This window comes from Cydia amplana, chromosome 4 (genome assembly GCF_948474715.1).
Source record: "Cydia amplana chromosome 4, ilCydAmpl1.1, whole genome shotgun sequence".
Taxonomy (NCBI): Eukaryota; Metazoa; Arthropoda; class Insecta; order Lepidoptera; family Tortricidae; genus Cydia; species Cydia amplana.
In genome coordinates, this window is record NC_086072.1 from 8,117,281 (window position 1) to 8,139,017 (window position 21,737).

At 36.3% G+C, this 21,737-nt stretch overlaps 1 protein-coding gene and 1 non-coding gene across 2 annotated transcripts in view; one reads left to right on the top strand and one right to left on the bottom strand.

Annotated features, from left to right (window-relative positions):
* Nucleotides 1–8,202: 8,202 nt before the first annotated feature.
* Trnap-ugg (transfer RNA proline (anticodon UGG)) lies at nt 8,203–8,274 on the bottom strand. The gene has a single exon. It is a non-coding gene; the product is annotated as a tRNA-Pro (tRNA).
* A 438-nt stretch (nt 8,275–8,712) lies between these two features.
* The window catches only part of LOC134663176 (solute carrier organic anion transporter family member 3A1-like), an 80,764-nt gene continuing 67,739 nt past the window's right edge, over nt 8,713–21,737 (top strand). Inside the window, exon 1 of the mRNA XM_063519542.1 lies at nt 8,713–9,143. The gene's annotated coding sequence lies outside the window, so the exon portion shown is untranslated. The remainder of the gene's footprint in view (nt 9,144–21,737) is intronic.

The following is a 21,737-nucleotide window of genomic DNA, read 5'->3' on the forward strand; positions in this document are numbered from 1 at the left end:
TTCTAGCAGAAGGTAGCCGAGTTTTGGGACTAAAACTAGTTTATTTAACACATCTTTACCTACATACTTAACAGAATACAAATTGGCTTCTTGCAGCCAAGCTTTTAACCAGTCCGTGGCTGACCTTGATAACCTCTAACAAACCGCCACAGACTTTTTCTTATTCAAATTTGACTTAATATATATAGCTTATTATAATATCTACCTCTAAAGTGATGTCCCCAGTAAATGCCCAACCTCAAAAATGACGTCCCAAGAACGTAATCTACTTAGGTACGACTCAGGGATGTTGCGGATGCCGATTTTTTGACATCCGCGGATGCGGATGCGGATGTCAAGATAGTACCATTAAAAACGTCAAATATTACATTTTAGGAATTTTTATTTCAAAAAACCAGCCAAGTGCGAGTCGGACTCGCGTTCCAAGGGTTCCGTACATTAAGTCCCACTCGCGCTTGACTGCTCATTTCTAATAGGTTTTTTTGGTTAATGACTAAATTACCTAGCAGTCTAGCATGCTAAGACGTTCCTGTACCGACCTGTTCCACATCCGCATCCGCATTAAATCCGCATCGATTTTATGCGGATGCGGATGCGGATGCGGATGTTGAAAATAATGCGGAAGTTCCGCGGTTGCGGATGCGGATGCGGATATTCGCAACATCCCTGGTACGACTTACGAGAAGTAGTAGTAGTTTCTACTACTGACCTAAACTTTAAATGTGTGCCTATTGTTTGATAACGAGTAATTAATTAATGTGAATGGATTACCCACATAGTACATAGTAGGTAACTAGGTACCTCCGGTAAAATAAAAATTGTGATGTACCTAATTGATTGTGATACATGATGGATACCGGCTAGCATGCCTGCAGCAGAATCCGCTTATTTTGGCGACTAAGCGGATTCTGAATCGGTATTACAACTTTGTTGTTAAGTGCTCTCCGAGGCCGATCTACGCGTCTTTTGCGTTAACTTTTTACTTCAGAGGCGCAAGTTTCCTCAGCCTTACCTATGTAAACAATATCAGTTACACAATATTTGCAGTTGATTGATTAGCATGTTGTTCTGTTGAAGTAACGCAACGCACGCGGCGCTTCCTACTTGGGCGCTCCTGGCCATGGATTCCCATTTCTTACAAAACGCAGGCGATTTGAACAATGAGATGCACCAATGTAACTTAAGATCTGTAAGAACTATGTATCGCTTATGATACATGTGCTGGTTTTCCTGAGCGCCAAACGCGTTGGCTTTTTTAACCGACTTCAATTTCATAGAAGGAGGAGGTTCTGTATTCGGGTTAGGCTATTTTTTTATTTTTTTTTTATGTACGTTCACCGATTACTCCGACATCCGTGGTCCGATTTGAGTAATTCTTTTTTTGTTTGAAAGGAACTACCTCCAAGTTGGTCCCATATTAATTTTGTTCTGTTCTGATGATGGGATCCATGAGGAATTGAGGGAACTCCTCAATTTTTAAAGGCACATGCATGGTGATTTGGGTGTTTTCTTAAGCAACTCGAGCATTTTCTCCCGAAAACTACCAATTTGATGAAGTAGACCTGATGATGATGATTGTTTTGATGATAATGATGATGATTTTTAAAAATGTAGTATGTTCAGCGATTAATCGCACCTGTGATCCGATTTGAGTAATTCTTTTTTTGTTTGAAAGAAGTTACCTCCAAGTTGTTTCCGTATTATTTTTGGTTCTGGTCTGATGATGAAATCCATGAGGAATTGAGGGAACTCCTCAGTTTTTAAAGGCACGTGTAAAGTGATTTCGGTGTTTCCTAAAGTAACTCGAGCATTTGCTTCGGAAAACCACCAATTTGAGGTAGTGAGACTGTAGCCTTACCATGAGTTCGACACTACCCCTGATCAGTAGCCATATCACAAGTTTGGCATTGACATATTCGCTATTAACGTCTTCGTAACTTACGTTTTATGCATCTCGCTCGCACTAATATGCCAGTACGAGCGAGATGCAAAGAAAGTAAGTTACACACACGCTAGCGAATATATTAATGTCAAACTCGTGGTATGCTGGTAAGGCTACTGATCGGGGGTTAGGGTTAGGGATTAAGGGGTCGGGGACTGGCGGTTGAAGGGCTGTTGCTTCAGGGTCGAGGGGTTTCTGGATCAGGGGTTGATGCGCTGTGAGGTTGAGTGATCGGGGGGGTTGAGGGATTGGGTCAGTGGCGGGGCGGAGGATGGATTTAGTGTAGTGATAGTGACAGGAATTATAATTTCCCAGATGGACTCGAGAAAATTCCTGATTACATATTTATTAAAGTAATAGGTACACGAATTTAATGTTAAACGTGATCTTGTTTTTCATTCATGCGTCGCGCTCTTAACAATGCGTTAAAACTAAAAATTGAAAAACAAAAACTTTTTACAAAAAAAAGAAAACCGACTTCAAAAAGGATGACATAAAATATTATCCTTTTTGAAGTCTATGCGTTACCAACTGATATGTTTGAAGTCGGTGCCAAGCCAAGTAGTAACAATACCAGTCAAAAATAATCAGCTTTATGGCTATAAATCCCATTAGAACTGTACTAATAATAACTATTGTAAATGTGCAAGTAATTCTGTCTGCCTCTTTGTCGCCTTTTCATGGCTAAACAACTGAACTGCTTTAGGTGAAATTTGGCAAAAAGGTAAATTCCTTGAATTGTTTTATATTTTGAAATGTAGTCCTCTGGATAAGGGACGGGAAATAACTCAGTCCCAATCCCACACATTTGTAAGAAATGTTCTTTAAAAAATACGACGGCAAAAAAATGCATTGGATTTACACTATGTGCCGACAAACATGGTACGGACTGCGCCAAGTAGGTTTGATCGTGTGTTCTTAGGTACAGTCGACGTCAAAGATATGTTTACACTTTTGCACCTTACTCCTTTGTAATAAGGCGAAAAGTGTAAACATATTTTTAACGTCAACTGTACCTACAGAAAGTACGTTCATTGTCGTCGTGTAAGACAATCCAACGTACAACGCACCAAAATCATGGTATGCAACAAAATTTGGCTTGGCACCGACTTAATATTTTATTTCATCCTTTTTGAAGTCGGTTTTCTTTTTTTTGTAAAAAGTTTTTATTAAGCGATTGTAACAACGCCCCTGCGTGTGCGATTGTATGTAATTTATAATTACCTATCAGCGAATTGCGTGGCTGAAATGATATAAGTCTATTTGTAGTTAGCGTTTGGCAAACTGTGGCACGTGTGCTGCACGCTGAGACTGCGAATAAGGCGATGGTAGAGCCATAGATTGCGTAATAGTTTATAGCAGACCAGACATGCCACGTTATTTTAAATAGAAGATACTGTATCTCGTTAAATACGAAGAAGCAGATTGAATAATGGGAAAATGAAAAAGGAATGGAGTGGAATCTGGAAAATTCAATGTATAGGTAACAGATTGGGTATAATTGTAGCGCGCCATCGCGATGCAGTAAACAATAATTTAAGCACCCGTCATATATAATTAAAGTTTACTTTACTACCACTTGCCAAAGTGATAGAGTAGTTATTAAATAATAACTAACGATAGATAGTAATTAAATGGATAGTTAATTAACTATACTAATTAATGTTAACTATGAGAGTGGTGTATCTGTTCTGCTCTATTATATAATGTAATCAGTGGTAGAGCCGAACAACACGCGGAACCAGCGATAAAATTCTGTTTGTTAATGCCGTTTCGGCTTTCAAGTGTGCCACAATTTCATGGTTTCGCTAACTCGAGGAGACGGACGAGACGGTAGTTTGGAATACGAGCCGAAGCACACGTTCCTGTTTTACAAATTACAACTTACATTGACAACGGTGAAATAGTACCGTATGAGTAATTTTAGCACGTAATTCTACAAATGTAATATACATAGTCACAAAACGTGTGAGCGCCGAATTTGTTTAAGTAAGTAGGTGAATACGTAACAAAAGTAGCGCAAGCACTGATATAGGAAGTTATAGGAACTACTTACTACTTAGTACAAAATAAAAACTTTAACCCAACGAATACATTTTAAGTTAAAATTAAATTCATTTAAAAGTTTTAGAACCCTTATACTAAATATTGACAATTTGACAGTTTGACACCCAAATAAGCGAGCCAAAAACGAGCGTTGCGAAGATAAATTAACTTTGCAGAGTGAAATGCAAAATTGACCCTAAACTCAAAATATAGGTAGGTACCTACTTAAAAAATACCAACATTTTCAATTTTCAAACTACAATTTTTTGACAACCGAATTTTACCAATCACGTTTTGCCACGGTCAAAACGACAAAATCAAAGGATAGAACAAAAGTTTGTTCTACTTATCCTTTAAAGACTGAAATACTTACTTACCTATTTTTGTGTAATTATTAGCCTATTAGGGTTGTAGGTACCTACACCTATAGTAGTCAGCTATCTCAAAAAACGTGATTGAAAATCGATCTGATTTATTATACAGGGTGGATTTTCTTTTTGGGTCAGTGAGGGCAGCTACCAGATCCCGTGCTGCTACGAGAAAACGGTCTTAGAAGAGCTTCCCTCGATTTCAAATTAATGAAGATTGGCTTTACCAGATTTAAAAAAAACATACAGGGTGCGAGAAAAAGGTCATTTTTGACAAAAAAAAATCCTATTGAGGATCAAAAGCTTGTATGGAACCAAAAAAAAATTTCAGGCTAGAAAAGCCACAAATCGAGGAAAACTTTTCCCATACAATTTGTTGTATGAAAATTAAAACTTTTATTTTTCACATGCTATTTTTGTATGCCAATCGATTTCATTCCTATCCAGTATCAATAGTTTCTTTGGGGTCAACTTACGGTAATGTACTAAAAAGCCACAACTCAAAGAAAACTATTTCCATACATTTACTATGGAGAAAACGTGAACTTTAATTCACATTTTACTATCTGGCCAATCAGTCCTGCTACATTTAAGGATCATAATACTGTATATGAAGACATTGCTGTAAGACTGATGGGCGAGATAGAAAATCGTGAATAAAATTTCACGTTTTCTCCATAGTAGGTATTTATTAAAGTTTTTATTAATTTGTGGCTTTTTAGTATATTATATAACGGCTTATGGGAATGAATTTCCTGGACCTAATGGACTCTCTCTCCCTCTCTTTATTTATTATTTGTAAGTTGATTTTGATGATGCAATAGCGTGCACTTACCGGTTTTTAATTATTCTGAAACAGTGAACGGAAATTTCTGAAAAGAGAAAAACATTACAACCAGGGCATGCAACGCTTTTCAAACACGACAGAGACTTAAATAAAAAATGTGGTCATCAACATCTTCTTAGCGTTGTCCCTGCCAAATGAAATTCTTCAAATAGGTACATACACTGGGTACATATTATGTACTAGCTGTTGCCCGCGACTTCGTACGCGTGGATTTGTATATTGGTGGTTATATATTCTACATTAGCTTAGAACATTGTGCAGCAAGTGATTGCGGTAGGACGGTTAATCATTTGTTAATTATTAATATTATACAACGCATGAGACTTTGTCTTTCACAACCTACGAAGTTTCAAGCCCCTAACTGAATAAAATTGACCTCGATATAATCCCTCTAAACCCCCTTAGAAGATTTTCATGTCCTCTATTTAATAAAACCTACTACCTAACTACCTATTTACGAAGTTTGAAGTTCCTAGCTTTAAATAAAATTTGAACCCTATACAAACTTTCAACCCCTTTTTAATCATTTTAGGGGATGATTTTTTAAAAGCTGAAATTATTTTTCTTGTATTCTAATAATATGCCTTTATACAACGATTCAAGTCCCGCACTCAAAAAAATGTTTGGCCTCCAAACAAATTTTCAACCCCTTTTTCACCACCTCGGGGGATGAATTATCAAAATCTCTGAAATTAGTTTTCTTCTCTTTTGATAAAATACATTTTTACGAAGTTTCAAGTTTGTAGCTTTAAATAAAATTTGAACCCTATACAAACTTTCAACCCCCTGTTTTAACCCTGTTAGAGGATGAATTTTACAAAACGCTAAAATAACTTTTCCTGTCTTCTAATAATATCCTCAAATAGAAAGATTCAAGTCACGCGTTCGAAAAAATGTTTGATATCCATACAAACTTCCAACCCCTTTTTCACCACCTTAGGGGATGAATTTTCAAAAACGCTGAAATTGGTTTTCTTGTATCTTAATTTAATACCTTTTTGCAAAGTTTCAAGTTCCTAGCTTAAAATAAAATTTGCACCCTAAGACGAACTTTCATCCTCTTTTATCCCCCTTAGGGGTTGAATTTCCAAAAACGTAGCAATTACTTTTTTTTGTAATCGGCTATTATGCCTTTCTAAGAAGTTTCAAAGCATTTGTAATGGATTAAAACTTTCAACCCCTTTTTAACCCTGTTGGGGGATGAATTCTACAAAACGCTGAAACTATTTTTCCTGTATTTTAATAATATCCCGAAATACAAAGATTCAAGTCCCGCGTTCGAAAAAATGTTTGATATCCATACAAACTTTCAACCCCCTTTTTACCACCTTAGGGGATGATAATTCAAAAACGCTGAAATTAGTTTTCTTGTATTTTAATAACATATATTTTTACGAAGTTTCCAGTTCCTAACTTAAAATAAAATTTGAACTCCATACAAACTTTCAACCCCCTTTTAACCCTGTTAGGGGATGAATTTTACAAAACGCTGAAATAACTTTTCCTGTCTTCTAATAATATCCCAAAATACAAAGATTCAAGTCCCGCACTCTCAAAAATATTTGATCTCCGTACAAACTTTCAACCCCGTTTTTACCACCTCGGCGGATGAAGTTTTAAAAACGCTGAAATTAGTTTTCTTGTTTTTTTAATTAATTACCTTTTTACGAAGTTTTAAGGTCCTAGCTTAAAATAAAATTTGCACCCCAGGACAAAGTTTCATCCCCTTTTTTACCACCTTAGGGGTTGAATTACCTGAAACGTCGCAAGTCCTGTTTTTTGTCATCGGCTATTATGTCTTTCTAAGAAGTTTCAAAGCATTTGTAATGGATTCAAACTATTAACCCCTTTTTAACCCTGTTAGGGGATGAATTTTCAAAAACGCTGAAATTACTTTTCCCGTCTTATAATAATATCCCCATATACAAAGTTTCAAGTCCAACACTCACAAAAATATTTGATCTCCATACAAACTTTCAACCCCTTTTTCACCACCTTGGGGGATGAATTTTCAAAAACGCTGAAATTACTTTTCCCGTCTTATAATAATATCCCCATATACAAAGTTTCAAGTCCAACACTCTCAAAAATATTTGATCTCCATACAAACTTTCAACCCCTTTTTCACCACCTTGGGGGATGAATTTTCGAAAACGCAGAAATTAGTTTTCTTGTTTTTTAATTTAGTACCTTTTTACGAAGTTTCAAGGTCCTAGCGTAAAATAAAATTTGCACCCCAGGACAAAGTTTCATCCCCTTTTTTACCCCCTTAGGGATTGAATTACCTAAAACGTCGCAATTCCTTTTTTTTGTCATCGGCTATTATGTCTTTCTAAGAAGTTTCAAAGCATTTGTAATGGGTTCAAACTTTCAACCCCTTTTTAACCCTGTTAGGGGATGAATTTTCAAAAACGCTGAAATTACTTTTCCCGTCTTATAATAATATCTCCATATACAAAGTTTCAAGTCCAACACTCCCAAAAATATTTGATATCCATACAAACTTTCAACCCCTTTTTCACCTTGGGGGATGAATTTTCGAAAACGTAGAAATTAGTTTTCTTGTTTTTTAATATAGTACATTTTTACAAAGTTTCAAATTCCTAGCTTAAAATAAAACTTGCACCCCATACAACCTTTCATCCCCTTTTTAACCCCCTTAGGGGTTGAATTTTTCAAAATCGCTTCTTATCTCTTGTACACTTTATAAATTCAACCTAGTGTGCAAATTTCAACTTTCTAGCTTTTGTAGTTTCGGCTCTGCGTTGATGAATCAGTCAGTCAGTCAGTCAGGACACTTGCATTTATATATATAGATAATAACCCTAATTTAATTTACAGAGAAGCGAGAGTCTACCAAACTTTGGTCGTGGTCGAATAAACCACTCTGCGAAACGATGTTCGGCTAATCTACTAAAAACTGACTAAAAAATACTAAAAATTGGTAAGGGAATTTATAGATCATTCATAGTTTCTCTATTCCAAAAATTCAAAAAAGCGGGCCCCTCCGGGATTTGAACCCGGGACCTCCTGCACCCAAAGCAGGAATCATACCCCTAGACCAAGAGGCCACATATTCACTTGAACGAAATATTGCATCAGTAACTTTATTAGTTTTCATAATTTCTTTAACATATATGTGTACATATAAATTACATATATATGTATAAAATATCTCATAGCTATAAATATTAATATTATTATGTTATACAATTTATACAGATTTTTAAATAACAGATCTTTGAACATTCTTAACTCAAAAAGAATGGTTTTGATGATCATTGCAAAATAATAATATTTTCTCTTTACAATATAAATATTTCTAATAAAAAAAATACTTACCGTGGTCATTTTCAGTCAAGGAAATTACAGCGCCATCTTGTTGTCTAGATTAGAATCAAGTAGTTCATACCTCTTACCGCATTGTAGATCAGCGCCACCTATATACAATAAATAAGATCACTTACTAGTGCCATTGCCACCGAGTCAGTGCTCCAGCTAGCCATCTGTGATTTGCGTTAGGCATCATTCAATATTTACCATAAACAGAGATGCCACTAGTTTTGCTAAATCAGCTGATGGATTGGCGTTTATGGTTCTCGGATAACTTCACACCGCTGACAACATTCTACAAGCCAGCCAACCAAAACTTACGAAACGCCACCTCCACCAGTAGAATTTTGTACTCGCTTGTGCGAGTGTTCCGAGTCGATTCGTTCTAAATATTTTGTTGACAGATTTTATTGACAAGTGAACCTTGATTTGTTTATTCTTCTTTATTACCTGTGTTTGTGAAAATCGGATTGAAGAATTATTAATATAGTGCATTTATAGATTTTGGGTGACGTTCATTGCCTTTCTCTGACAAAGGAAACAGCGGAGTCCTCATCATTGTTCTGTACCCATTTCACCAGGATTGCATTTCCATCATAGAACGTAAGTAAATACCTCTCATTCCACCTAATTTGCGACATTTTAATTGCAATAAGAACTCTGTTTAGGTTGACACTGTTCTTTAAATATGCAAGCATCTTGCTGTTGCATATTTATTTCGGGATCAGAAAATTTCGCTGTCTGTCTAGTCTTGTCAAAAACGAAAAGAAAAGGAGCAAGCTTACGGATAAAACCGGTTTATATAATTACGGGAGCAAGTAAAAAATGGTAACACGCCATCACGTGGGTATTGATTTTGTTATTTTCGTTCTCTGCCCGTGTTTGGCAATCACAGCTGATTCGTCTTGTTGTGGAAAAGGAAAATTCTGCTCTGACCTATGATGTTGACTGAACATTTCATCAATGTTTATATAGAATAATTTTCATGAGTAATTTTATTGATGTAATATTGCTTAGTTATTATTTCACCGATTGTATATTTGACGTGTAATGTATGTGTACATTATTAATAATAAATATGAATATGAATAAATGCTGTTATGTCCCATAAACGCAAAACATACTACATTTTTTTCAATTACTTTAGGAAAATAGGTATGGTAGAAGTTGATGAAAGTAGAGCAGCTTCCAATTTAGAACCAAACAATGAATTTGTTGGTGTTAGTTTGAGTTTATCAGGACTGCAATGAATGTTAAATTATAGCTAGGACACCATATTGACAAGAATACTACCCAGCCTAGGGAAAGTAGGCAGGTATGTAACATATTGTTTGGTAAAATTTCACTGTATGTGAAATGTGATCTTCTGTAGTGCCGGATTAACCGATAAGTGCACACTTTGGTACTTGATTAGGACACCAAGTCTAGCTAGAGGAACACCAAAATCTTAGGAATCAATTTAATCTCATAGATGACTCCAGGAGGATGGGGGCACCATGGTGTACATATTTCTACACCTTCTTGGGTACCAAAATATGTTAATCCGCCATTGGTTCTCTTGTGGGTTATTAATACTTTTTTTCTACTCCAGCACTTAAATGTGTCAATTAAATGACTGACAGTGATATCTAAAGCAATGTCATTTGAATGCTTTGTCTATAGGCTCATAAGATGACTGCTAGCAGTCATCTTATGAGTATAATACAACTGCTTTATTTTTTTTAAAGATACAAGTTCCGATCATCTTGATTGAAAGAGGTATGTTTTCATTTACAATAATAACTCTTTTTTTTTTTTAATAATAACTCAATTTTTTTTAAATAATAACTCTTTTTTTTAATAATAACTCTTTTTTTTAATAATAACTCTTTATTTTTAATAATACCTCTTTTTTTTTAATAATCTGTTTTTTTTTAATAATAACTCTTTTTTTTTTTTTTTTTTTTTTTTTTTTTTTTTTTTTTTTTTTTTTTTTGCTGCAGCTGTCATAGAAAAAGTAATGTATGCAACAGCTCATAATTGGTTCTTAAAATTTTCGGGTCTTTTTTTACAAAACTCGACTACGTCTCGTTTTGTAACTTCGACCCTTGAATTTTAAGAACCCTTATTATATCACTGTTGCATAAACTACTATTAAATTTATATACTAAGGTATTAAAACAAGATCACTCAGTATTTTAAGTCGAAATTTAAATTTGTCAAACAATTTTTGACTTAAAATATATCTAATATATCTTCGTCTCACGGAAGCTTTGTTATTAAAATTGCTAATCTCTTCTGAGTTATTTTAATCAGTCTGCTGATTGTGATGTGGAGCTTTTCATAAATTTATTTTTTGTCCTTTTGTTATATCAACCTTACTTTTATAATGTCCCAAATAACAACATTACAATCCCTAATAAAGTTTTTATTGAAATATGTATTATTATCATGTCCAGCTGCAAATTTTAGTCCTCATCTTATAGCGCACTTAAATTTCCTTGTAACATCTTACAATAAGCTAAGGTCCAATTTAAATAACCACCGTTTTTAGGGTTCCGTAGCCAAATGGCAAAAAACGGAACCCTTATAGATTCGTCATGTCTGTCTGTCTGTCTGTCTGTCTGTCCGTCTGTCCGTGTATGTCACAGTCACTTTTCTCCGAAACTATAAGAACTATACTGTTGAAACTTGGTAAGTAGATGTATTCAGCCCTTGCTACACGGTCGCCGACAAGCCCCTCAGACCTCGTGGCCTTGGTCTGGACGGACCGTGTAGACAGTTGTTTCCAACAAAATTAGACCAAAACTGACCAAGGGCAGACCAAGGTTAGACGGTTAGAAGGCTTGTTGGCGACCGTGTAGCAAGGGCTTTCTGTGAACCGCATTAAGATTTTCACACAGAAAAAAAAACAATACATTTTTGGGGTTTCCTAATTTCCTATACTTAGAACTGAGACTCAAAAAAAATTTTTTTTTTCATCAAACCTATACGTGTATGGATAGGTCTTCAAAAATGATATTGAGGTTTCTAATATCATTTTTTTCTAAACTGAATAGTTTGCGCGAGAGACACTTCCAAAGTGGTAAAATGTGTCCCCCCCCCCCCCCCCCAAGTTCTAAAATAACAGAATGATAAAACTAAAATAAAATATATGATGTACATTACCGTGTAAACTTCCACCGAAAATTGGTTTGAACGAGATCTAGTAAGTAGTTTTTTTTTAATACGTCATAAATCGCCTAAATACGGAACCCTTCATGGGCGAGTCCGACTCGCACTTGGCCGCTTTTCCTGAATGCTACTGATTTGTCCTACAGACCCAGACAAATTAAGTGTTGTAGCTAGTATTTTTATGTTTTCCTCCACCAAAAGGCTAGTGTTTTTGTGTTTGCTAGTGTTTTGCAAATTACTTACGAGGATAGTTCAGTTGTTCAGAGTTAATAGAGTTACCTATTATTTACAATGCTGACCAAGCGCATAGCTTTAGCTGAACTTGTTAAGTTTGTGTAATCTCTAATGATAAATGATAATAGGTACGCATGTTGAAGTCAACTAGTTCAAGTTATAGGAAAGTACTTGGTAGGTGTAGGTACCTAATTTGTAGCAATTATTGAAGTGAAAACTTCTTTAGCGGCACTGGGCACTTTTTGAGATGGGGAAAAAATTATAAACTTGAGAGTGTAAGGACCGTAAGGGCCACTCAATGACATAATTCAATAAAGCTACATCTTGATGAAATCGCTAATAAAAGTGAACTCTAGTACTGGTGAATAAGACTCAAAATACCATGACCAAATATATTTAGATGCAAGGTCGGCAAGGTAACTTTACAATGTCTATTCGAATTTTAAACAAGCGTAAAGCCCTATTAGATCAGTCAAATCTTACAATAAAAAAACATTGCATGATGTAGTTCTATATTTTTGTGTATGTTGTTTGGAGTCCTTGGAGGAATGTAAAACTATGTTTTGCAAGCAAAAAAAAGTTGTGCTCCCTTCGTAATTTGCAAAAAACTGCAAAAACTTCGGACTTTTTCAGTTTTTGCACATTTAATGCAAATAAAGAATTTACTTTACTTTATTATAAAACTATGTGTAATTTTTAAATGAAAGGTAATTAAATTTGCTACAACTTTATTCACCCAATATATCTCATAGCATGAGCGGTTGTGCCGATATTTGTCCTGATATATAGGAAAAACGAAAAATTTCATTCTAAGGAAAATAAGTTTTTGGCAAAAATTTAATTTTTGGTACAAGCTTTTATCGCTGACTGTACTTTTCTTACGACAGACAACTAATATTCATCGAGACAATTCTAAAAACCCCTAACACAATTAGATTGCGTTGTTTCATCACAGAGTTCCTATGGCCACCTCCTGTCTCCATCATCAGATCAGTTCGACAGTACCATATTATTGTACTGTCATCAGAACTACATACAGCTGCCAATTTTCATGACGCTACGATCCTTGGAAGATGGTTCAATTAGTAACCTTAGATTCCATTACATGTTAGTTACATACAGGTCGAGAGTTCATATGGCCACCTCCTGTCTCCATCATCAGATCAGTTCGACAGTACCATATTATTGTACTGTCATCAGAACTACATACAGCTGCCAATTTTCATGACGCTACGATCCTTGGAAGATGGTTAAATTAGTTACCTTAGATTCCATTACATGTTAGTTACATACAGGTCGAGAGTTCATATGGCCACCTCCTGTCTCCATCATCAGATCAGTTCGATAGTACCATATTATTGTATTGTCATCAGAACTACATACAGCTGCCAATTTTCATGACGCTACGATCCTTGGAAGATGGTTAAATTGGTTACCTTAGATTCCATTACATAGTTAGTTACATACAGGTCGACCTAATAAAAGCTTGTTAAAAATACCCTTTTTTAGTTAGAGGGAGCAAGTGATATTGCTATCTCATTCTACCGCATGGCTGCGTGGCCTTGGAGTGGCCGGCGCTGACCCATCGTGTAGAGGAGCCATTAAAATTCCATATCTCATGAACTATTTGACATACGGCGCTGTAAATGGGCTTAAATTGTTCCAAATTTAATGTTCTTTCAACATTACATAGCAAGCTTTGACCAAAAACCCATAGTTTTATAATAAAAGTCCAAAAACTGAAAAAAGTCCGAAATTTTTGCAGTTTTTTGCAAATTACGAATGGAGCACAACTTTTTTTTGCTTGCAAAACACAGTGTTACATTTCTCCAAGGACTCCAAACAACATACACAAAAATATAGAACTACATCAGTTACATCACGCAATGTTTTTTTTAGGAGATTTTTTTGTAAGATTTGACTGATCTATATTCGCATGGCAGCTTTTTCAACGCGCGTTAAAAAAGCGTTTGAATGATACAAATATTAAGGATACATGTGTATTTATTCACACGACTGCGACTGTGACTGCATGGTACTGAGAAAATGAGTGAGTACTTTATAAATATACTAAATATATTTAATTACACAAACGGGTCTACCGCGAATTGTAATTAAATATGTTTACAAAACGCGAGAGTTTAAAGTGTTAAATATACTAGATGAAAACCCGGCTTCGCTCGGGTGAAATGTAGATATTTCTGTAGTTATCGGTTACAATGTCATTGAGTTTTCACTTCTGCCGGCACTCCCGGAGTGCAACCCGTTGCATGTTTTTATTATAACAACCTAAGTAATTCCAATGCTTATGTCATTCACGTCAAAAGCATATCTTCCGCGTACGTTGCACCTTTACATACCAAGGTCGCAACTTTGATTCATTGAATTGGCTTACTTTGTTAGTTCATCACAATGCAATATCTTGTTACGATCCTAACTCAATCTACCACTGCTACCAGTTCTACCACCACTATAGTATTTTATTTACTTATTTACATTTAGAACATCTTAGGTAGATACCTATGTATTAGATAGCCGAACACTTTATTCACAGAAGGGATACCTATTTTAATGTAAGTGGAAGTGGCTGAAGGGTTTACCATTAACGATTGTCCGGAAAGCGGGTAAAAAGGTGATTTATTTGCTTAATTCAGAATATCTGTCCCTGCCTAAATTTTTTGTTAGCGGCCGAAGTTTCCTTCTCCGACTTCGGCGACTTCCCTTTTAACTTTTCCGGATTGCTCGATGAATAATTCGTTAAAGCATGAAGTTGCTGTAGCTATAAAGTCCATTTGTAAAATGAGATAAAACTTGGCTCGTTTTTTTATAAATACACACCAAAATATCAATCTATATCTCATTCAGAGCTACTATTATTCGGTATTTTAATTAATTTAGGTAAATAGGCTGGAACTGGATAAGATTTGGGAAATTATATTCGATATAATGCCCTGCTTTTGTCAATATTGTCCGATCCAATTATTTTCGCTGAAGCTACTTGGGGATCAAACTTCAAATGGTAGCTTTTAAGGTCCTCTATCTTTGGCCGTCGTTTGATCCGTCCAGAACGTGACAGAATGATATTGAATTACCGTGTATGAATAATATAGGTATTATTCATACACGAGTAATTCAATATCAAAACGAAACAAGATTATCGAATAAATCTTCAGCTTGCGCTCCCCCATCTGTAAAGATAGTCCGCCCTCTATCATCAGTCATCGCACCTATTTAAATCAATTGGCACCCAATAATCGGATCGCCCTTCGGCCCCTCGGCCTCGGCAAAGACGGGAGCGAGTCTGCAAACCCTTTCATCAAAATAAATCATTGCATTGTTTAGGAAATGTATCTTAGTACTTATAGCGGTTATTAGTATTTACACTTAAACAAGAGGATGAAAATGATGCTTAAGATCTTTGAGATGTGCCATAAATAAACAAGACTAGATTTTTTTTCTGAATTAAAACTCACCAAAACATTTGCACTTCTTTTATCCTTTTGTTATTAAGAAATAAGACGGTACGTACCGTACGTACTTACTGGTAATATTTTTACATTACATCGGTACATCATTTATTATTAGTCGCGTTTATGGCATCATTGGCTATATTATGAAGGATCCGTCGCTATCTAGCTCACTAATATTTATCATTTAGACAATGTTGTTGCATAGTGACATATCATCAGAAACTTGTTATACTTACATAATCGCCTAAAAATCAACATTATTGCAAGCGTTTTACACTTCAGAAATCAAACAATAACTCCGACTAGACAGAATACGGATATAACCAATGCGCGTTCTTACACGTGATTCACACGCATTACGAACTTGGAATGCATTCGCATATGTAAAATTTAACCTAAAATGATTCGATTTCGTAGCATATGACTGCGCACGCTAAGCAGAAGAGCAAGTGGGTCAGTAAAGCGCTTCCGCCTCTGTCGCCGGCGCAGAATGCACAGCGGCGCTGCCAACTATGCGCTCTTTGCTATAAGTAGTAGGTAAACAATTAATCAAATACCTACTGTTGTTCCTATCTCGTCACGGCTAAACAACTTCATGTTAATGTTGCGACGAAACCGAAATGTTGTGCTCTTAGCGATAAATAATAATATTGCTTAATTTTGCAGTCATTGTATAATGTAAATAAAACAGCGCCTTGTTGTATAAACAATTAATGTAGCACACATGGATCTTGACCTGCTGACCCAAGGATTCAAGTATACTTAATTCATCAACCGAATTATCGTTCCTTACCTGCGCATCACGAGTTAATCCGACACATAATGAGGAAATGGCTAAATGTCAAGGATTAAAGGATCCAAAACGAAGCATTCAGCTTACATCCACTGGAAACAAATATGTTTTAACGACTAACGTTGCATCTTTACGTCAGTAACCCTCTAGATAAACGCCAAAGTGGCTTAGAACGGCTCAAATAAATATGCATAAAGTAGAGAGGCCCAAGTCCGAACCAGGGCCGCGCCCTGACGCAAGCTGGTTGCGCAAACGCGCTCGCTGCCGTCTGGTCTGGCCGTCGGTGCAACTCGAAAGCAGCACTATGTTCCTGCACGATATAGTAATATCGTACAGGACAGTAGTCTAGGTAGAGGTACTAGAGCAACGCGCATGTAACACCTCTGGAGTTGCAGGCGTCCATAGGCTATGGTGACTGCTTACCATCAGGCGGCCCGTATGCTTGTTTGCCATCTATGTGGTACTAGAGGTAAAGTGGCTTTAGTAATGGCTAGCAGTCACTACTACCCAGTGGTGGCCGAACGTTAATTGCAATTGACCTAATGGTCACCAGTGGTTAACCAGTACAAATTGAACCGTAAACCGTAACGGACGGTTACAGTTTACGGTTCTATTTATAATAGTTAATGGTCACAAATAGTCAATTGCATTAACGTTTCGGCCAACACTGCTACTACCTACTATTAATGCAGCTTTAGTAAGTAAGTTGTTTAGTTTCTCTAAATTTAATTTCACTCGGTTTTTCTTACGATAAAGATGTTTTCGTAAGAAGTAGATACACAGTATAATATACTTATAGCGTCTTCCATACGGCAGGGCCTAGCCTCTAGCCTAGCCTCAGCAAGTCAGCACCACGCAGTTTTCCCTCTGTGTGATTTGAATCTTTGACATTCAGAAGATTAACGAATGTGCTATCTATGATCTTAAAATATTCGAACAGTTATTAAATCAACCTAACTTGACATAGGTTTGAAAGCCTTGCTATTTCTGTTCCGTAACGAATCGTACACTGCTCCATACGAGGGGTGTTCAAAATATTCTCGGTATGAGAATGAAAACAAACAAGTACGAAAAGTTTGATATTTTTATTTTTCAATATACTCCCCCCCTATGTTCATACACTTAAAAGATCGATCAATTATTTTTTTTAATCCTGCATAAAAATATTTTTTATCTTTGGTGTAAAAATGCTCCTCCACTGCCGCCTTCAATGCTTCATCATCGGAAAATTTATTTCCACGCAGATCCTTTTTAAGATTGGGGAACAAAAAGAAGTCGCTGGGGGCTAAGTCCGGACTATACGGTGGGTGAGTAACAGTTTCAAACCCACATTCAACAATAGCTGCCTTGGCAATATGAGCAGTATGGACGGGGGCGTTGTCATGCAGAAGCATAACACCTTTGGTTAACTTTCCTCGCCTTTTTTCTTTGATTGCATCCTTTAATTGACGTAGAATGTAAGCGTAGTACTGTCCTGTGATATTTACACCTTTTTCTTTATAATCGATCAGTAATACTCCTTCACAATCCCAAAATATCGTGGCCATGACCTTGCCAGCTGAAGGGATGACCTTGAACTTCTTGGGATGAGCTGAACCCTTAATGTGCCACTGCATGGACTCTTGTTTACGAATTAGCGTATCGCCGGTCAGTTTCCTAATTCGTCAATTTTGCTGATTCAACAGTTTAATGATTAGACTGTTTCTTAATTCGCCAATTTCCTTTTTTGCCAGTTTCACTAAATTGTCAGAGCCCCTATTAAGCCAGTTTCTTGAGTCGCAAACTTCCTTATTCCTCAATTATCTTAAGTTGTCAGTTTTGCTATTTCGTCATTTTACTAATCCGTTACTTTCCTTATACAACAATCCAATATTATAACTTATATCGTAAAAGTAGCAATGTAATCTCTACAAAGGTCAAAAGTTAGTTTGCATGCATAAGTACCTTTATCATTAGAATTACGTTTACAAAATAATAGTATTACAAAGTATCTTCGACAACAAAGCACAAAGGCCACTAAAATATGTGACACGCGTTTATGGCTCTACAAATGAGATTGCTTAAATAAGATACTTTTACAGTATTTGTTCTGGAAGATAATTTCGCAGGTGACTGTACCTACAGGAGAATAGCAGATGACATAACTTTGTATGGTGTCGGATAATAGTTTTAAAATAACATTTAATAAGGTGACTAGAAACATCAATGAACCATCAATAGGTTCATCTTTTGATTCTGCATCAAGCATGGTCTCTTGCTAAATGAAATCACCTTGTATATTTGATACACCGAAACACGACTATAAGACCCTGGCAACTAGTGAAACTGGCGAATATAGAAACCGATTATCTAGGGGAAATGACCATTTGACCAAACTGACGAATAATTAAATTAGCACATAAGGAAACTAGCAAATTTACGAAACTGAAGCCTAGCAAAACTGGCGAAAGAGTAAACTGAAGGTTTAGGAAAATGACCCACTAGCGAAATTGTCAACCTAGTGAAAATGACCAGAAGGTAAACTGTTGAATCAGCAAAATTGACGAATTAGGAAACTGACCGGCGATACGCTAATTCTTGTTTACTCTCTGGGTCATAATGATGAACCCAGGTTTCATCTCCAGTAACTATTCTTTGCAGCACCTCATCAGGATTTTCACCGCACAGGTCAATAAAATCGGAACAACAAGCTACACGCATATCTTTTTAAAGCCGAGTCAGCATTCGCGGAACCCATCTTGCACTTACTTTTGACATATTAAGATGGTCATGGATAATATCATGTACGGTACCAATAGAGAGATTGGTTACTTGTGCTATAGATTTTACCTTCACTCGACCATCTTCCAATATAAGTTTTTCCACTTTATCAATATTTTCTTGTGAAGTAGCTACTACAGGCCGGCCAGGTCTAGGGTCGTCTTCAACACTCTCCCTTCCACGTTTAAACTCGCTTGACCACTTTTGAATGGTAGATAAAGAAGGAGCAGACTCACGGTAAACACAATCCATTTCCTCTTTTATGGTTTTTTGATTTTTACCCTGTTTTGTCAAGAATTTTATCACGCATCGATGTTCTAATTTAGTTAACATTGTCAATTCCCACATGATGTTCATGTTTGTTCAGCAATTGCAGAAAAACAAAAGAACATCTCGCTTCGAATTATACTTTTTTTTAATGTCAATGAATAAACCTTAGCGGCCAGTAACGAAATAAATTTTAGAAGAGGTTGTAAGATATCAATACCGAGAATATTTTGAACGCCCCTCGTATAATGAAAGTAAATAACAAGGTCGGTTTGTACGAAGTGATCCGTGCGGATAACATTGTTAACGCAGCAGAATGGCCTGCGCGGCAGTGAAAGACATTCGATCACGAGTTCCGCTCAAAGATTTGTGCAATTGTGTTATTGGCAATAATATATCGTGAAACAAAGCGCTAATATTTAGGTATTCCTCTATAGAAGTATGTGGGATCAGTTTCACTTGTTACGATCGTAAAGATAGAAATAAGTTAATTTGTAGACCTTTAGACCATACTAAAATGTAAGCGTCACTGAAAAATATTACAATTAGTTTATACTACACCAATCTCTCATGCGCGAGAGGGCTTGGGCTATAGTACCCACGTTAGCCCAATGCGGATTGGGGACTTACAAAAAAAAACATAAAAAAATCTCACTAAATAGTTATAATGGCGAAATAACTACTAAGTAACTCGTCATTACAACACTGCAATTAATTTCGGATGAGTGTTAATTAATTCAGCAAGTTTCGTTTGATGAGCGACTGTCGCAACTGAACTTACTGTTTGTTAAGTAAGTACTGTAAGTAGTCTCCGTCCAGCGGAGGAAGCGGTTAGTTAAGGGCTCGCAATGTTACACCGTTAACCGCTTCAACGTGGATCGATCTTAATCGTGGAGGTAACTCTACATTATCTTCCTCGCTGATCTTGTTTATAGGTACCTACATACTCTGCTCTGATATGAAGAATGGGCTATAGAAACAGGAAATGTTAGATATGTTAACAATTAATATCATTTATAAATAAGCAAGATGTTTATCAACCTAATTCATGAGCTGTTTTACCCATTTACGCCAAATTGACATTAAACCTCTGTGAAAGATTACCGTTATAGCTACATGCTCACTTTTACAGCCCATAGGTAGAGACACAACGATCCAAATATCTATAGTTTTCCCATAAAACATGCGCTATGCTATTCTACTTGTGAAGTATATCTGCATACTCCGCTGTCTTCACTCCTGGGGGCATAACCAATGGCATAATGATGACAATCGTTGATCGAAACTTAAATAACTTTTCGTAGCATCTGTCATCCTGATAGATTTTCAATTTTCTTTTGGCATTTGTCTATGTCATCTTGGCTAGGCCCCCTGGTATAGTTTGGTATAAATATCATGGGTATGTCGGTAGTTTCCAAGTCATGCCATGTCTGTAACTAACACCATAACCTCCGCATAGCCCACTTCGCCTCAGTTCAGAATATCTGCGATTAATTCCTAAGGTTTTCTATTCATATTCATGCAAACAATGATTAATGAGGTAAAACATCGCGTATCCGTGTCAGAAATCTGAAATAACGTAGCATCATTCAATGCATGCATCGACATACAATGGGTTGGACAAGGACAGAGATACCGAATGTGGAGCTGTTTTGTTTGTTGTCTAGCGTCGCGAACACCGGAACATAACAACAGTTGATTGAATTATAACACCACTTTATTTTGTTGCAGAAGCACTTTGTTAAATTGAAGCCTAGGAGACGTGTAGTTCCACTTACTATATATAGGTAGTAATATACTCAATAGTATACACAACTATAGCCCAAACCCTCTCGCGCATGAGAGGAGGCCTGTGCGACGCGTGCGGTGCAGAAGTGGGACGTATATAGGCTGAAATTATTATATAATATTATTATTAATGGGCGGACGACGGATGCAAGATACGTCAAAATCATGTCAAACGATATACGTAATTAAAATTGGTTTAAATAAGACAACATGATTTTGACGTATATTGCATCCGTCGTCCGCCCATTAATTATTATTATATACAATTATACACAATAGCAATGCCATGGTTTCTCTTATCCAAGCGTGCATAGAGCATTTTACTAAAGTAGGAGCGGTAATAATCTTAATGCAACCTCTTACCTACTAGATTTAATAGCGCGTTACAATCCTACGCAGAAAAGAATTTGTGTCTAAAAGGTAGGTTTTGGCGCATGAGCCAAAAGCGAGGGTGGTAAATGTATGATCTGATGCCGATCCCGTCTGTAGTCCGTTTAAGCTGTTGGCACAGGAAAAGGGTACTGTTTAAACGACAGCAAGAAAATACTAACCTAATTAATTACACAGCAAAATAAACTATTTAATTGCAAACCAAATCAGCATTCTGCTGTTGTGCAAACTAGAAGTTTTTGATAAAAGATTTTTTGTTAGATACGATTTTTTTATGATGTTATAATAGCGTTACTTACCATGCAAATCTAATGTGTAGCTAACAAGTCCGTATACAGAGTTAGCT